This window comes from Glycine soja, chromosome 17, assembly GCF_004193775.1.
Source record: "Glycine soja cultivar W05 chromosome 17, ASM419377v2, whole genome shotgun sequence".
Classification (NCBI taxonomy): Eukaryota; Viridiplantae; Streptophyta; class Magnoliopsida; order Fabales; family Fabaceae; genus Glycine; species Glycine soja.
In genome coordinates, this window is record NC_041018.1 from 16,143,987 (window position 1) to 16,147,430 (window position 3,444).

A 3,444-nucleotide genomic window follows, 5' to 3' on the forward strand; every position below is an offset into this window, starting at 1 on the left:
GACCAGTTGGGTTACCAGGTTAACCAAGGCATCTAGTTTACCTTCAAGCTTCTTAGTCTCGGCTGATGAAGATGAATTCGTGGCTACTTCATGCACTCCTCAAATGACAATAGCATCATTTCTGGCACTAAATTGTTGGAAGTTGGAAGCCATCTTCTCAATTAAATTTCTAGCTTCAGCAGGGGTCATGTCTCCAAGGGCTCCACCACTGGCAACATCTATCATACTTCTCTCCATGTTACTGAGTCCTTCATAAAAATATTGGAGGAGAAGCTGCTTAGAAATCTGGTGGTGAGGGTAATTGGCACATAGTTTCTTAAATCTCTCCCAGTATTCATATAAGCTCTCTCCACTGAGTTGCCTAATGCCTAAAATATCCTTTCTGATGGTCGTGGTCCTGGAAGCAGGGTAATTTTTTTCTTAGAATACTCTCTTGAGGTCATCCCAGCTCGTGATGGACCTTGGAGCAAGGTAATATAGTCATTCATTTGCCACTCCCTCTAAAGAATGAGGAAAAGCCTTCAGAAATATGTGATCCTCCTGGACATCTGGGGGTTTCATGGTGGAGCAGACAATATGGAATTCTTTCAGATGTTTGTGCGAGTCTTCACCTATAAGGCCATGAAACTTTGGAAACAAATGGATCAGTCTAGTTTTAAGAACATATGGGACATCCTCATCAGGGTATTAGATGCACAAGCTTTCGTAGGTGAAATCAGGTGCAACCATTTCCGTTAGAGTCCTCTCACGGGGTGGAGGTTGTGCCATGTTCTCAGAATGTTCAAAATCAGGATGCTCAAAATCACCAATGACAGAATGCTCAGGATGCTCAAAAGGTACAAGATGATGCCTAACTAATTTATGAAATGTCCTATCTATCTTAGGATCAAAGGGTTGTAAGTCAGATGGATTGCCTCTAGTCATACACTATATTTAGCATGCATAACTAGTTGCCTTCTTATGCAAGTAACAATGTAGGTTTGAACTATAGCTACCCTCAAATGATATCCAAATGAATTGAAATTTTGTGAGCAACGCCCTAAAATAATGAAAAGAAGGCACAAAAATTTTCAGGAAAAAATTCAAAGTCTAACTATGGAAACTACCTAAGGAAAGTTTAGAAAAATAAAACAATAAAACTTGAAAAATAAAATAAAAAACTAGTAAACAGGTGATTTTGGCTAGCTAGAGACCTCAGCCAGCCTTTGGCGGGATACCACAATATGGGAAATTTTTTTCTACCCCAAATACATATATAATAATAGTCATTCTGATACCCGGAGCAAAAGTTATGACCGTTTGAAGTTTTGACAAAAATCAAATTCACTACTTTTATGGAACTTTCAAATCTGACCAAACTAAGGACTCCAACTATTTTTCCCACAAAATATGGATCCAAAGAACCTACCACACCAAAATTCAGCCAAAAATAACAACCCTAACTATCAAAACAAAAATCGCCAATTAAAATTTCAGCAGTAGTCACTAATTCAATCGCTAAGGGATTTGCACTACTACTCTGTTTTCCAGATCAGCAAAAGTGGTCGCTAAATCCGTTGCAAAGTACTATTCACAACAAAACACAAAAACTGAAACAGGGGAAGCGCTGAACAGAAAAACTAAAGCAAAACACCACACTAAACAAAATAACAAGACACTAAACGACACTAAACAACACTAACACAACACGAAAACTTAAAAAAACTAAACATAAAACACGAATCACTAGCTATTATGAACCTTTGGACACTGCTCCCCGACAACGGCGCCAAATTTGATCGAAGCCGTACCCGAATCAAATAAACATTAAAAATGCAGTATCTAGGAAGTGATCCTAGGTCGTCTCCCAACGAGCAATGATCAACCAAATGTTCATAACATATAGTAATAAAATAGTAACGAATTGGGGGGGGGGGGGTTTGTTTTTGTAATTTAAACAGCGAATAAAATTGAATTAGAAAATATCAGAATTAAAACACATTGTTTTCCCTTGATTCACAAGCAAGTCTCTTATCCTAGGTTACGAGAATTTATCCTTTATCAGTTCAACCACTTAATCCAACCCTAAATTAAATTACTAAGTGAAATTTAAAATAAGACATTCATTATGTGATTAAGCAACAAATACACCAATTAATCATGAACGATCATTAAGCATGAACGTAAATTAAGCGCAGAGACAATTAATCAAGCACTAAGCATGCATGAATTAATAGCAACACATACAGAGCAATTGGTGAAGAGGAAAAACTGATCAAAATTTAATAGTAATAATAGAACCTCAAAGAGAGTTGTGCTTGATCCTCAAGAGAAAACAACACTGGAGACTTAGCCTTCCATTAGTCAATAGAGAACGGAATTTTATTGCTAAAACGTAAAGTAAAAACTGGAATTGCAAAACGAAAAAGTGTCTAAAAGAAGAAGAAAAGCCTAAAACTCAAAACGAAAGAGGAGAGAGAGAGAAGAGAAAGAGAGAGCTAAACTAGAACCTTGGTGCTGTTATGTAGTTTTTCAACCCCAAAGCTTACAAATCTGTTTTAAATCCAAGCCCATAAATAAAATAAAATCAAATCTAGATAAGATAAGATAAGATAAGATCTAGATGAAATAATATCTAGATGAGATCAAATCTAAATAATATCTAGATAAGATAAAGTCTAGATAAGATAAAATTTTGTAGAATAAAATAGTCTGCCCTCTTCAAGTCCAAGCCCAATTCTGGATTCAAGCCCAATGCATCATTAATTCCTGAAATTAGATTAAAAACATCAAATTAGCTAAATGAGCCCAAATAATAAAACTGCCTAATTAATTTGACAATTAAGACTAATCCGTAATTAAAATAGTGCAAAAAGGATTAAGAAATTGGTGAAAATAATGGCACATCAGCGGTTATCCAGTTCAATAAGAGAAGACAAATATAAATTACAAAAAAAATATTCACAGAAACAATCAAAGAATAAAAAATAAAGAATAGACACCTAAAAACGAGCTAACTTCGCAAATAAAAAGAAGTTCCCCGGCAACAGTGCCAAAAACTTGTTTGCTGCTGGCAAGTGTACTGGATCGCACAAGTAGTATAAAACGGTAAGAACCGAGTATCAAACTCTCGGGGAACTTGTGTTATCTGGCAAGCTATTTCAGTAAATAGGTGTCTAGTATGAAAAAATGATTGTGGTTATGAATAGTTATGTAAACTATCTATGCAAAAAGAAAGAAAATCACGCAAGAGAAATGTTGTGTAAAAACAAGTAGAAAACGCGTTGGTCTTCCTAATAGGTTCCTGATGCTAAAACGGATGTTCTATATCTAACAATGCCCGTGTATTCCTATGTTGTCTCCTGGACTGCTAGACCCCGATTCCTCATGATAGCCTAGCCTAATCCTGATCAAGCCTCATCCGCAGATTCCTCTTGTAAGACTAAACTCAACCAGGACCGCACT

At 36.1% G+C, this 3,444-nt stretch overlaps 1 non-coding gene across 1 annotated transcript; it reads left to right on the forward strand.

The window, feature by feature from the left end:
- Window positions 1–283: 283 nt before the first annotated feature.
- Window positions 284–390, forward strand: LOC114394297. The gene has a single exon (XR_003662703.1). It is a non-coding gene; the product is annotated as a small nucleolar RNA R71 (small nucleolar RNA).
- Window positions 391–3,444: the final 3,054 nt, after the last annotated feature.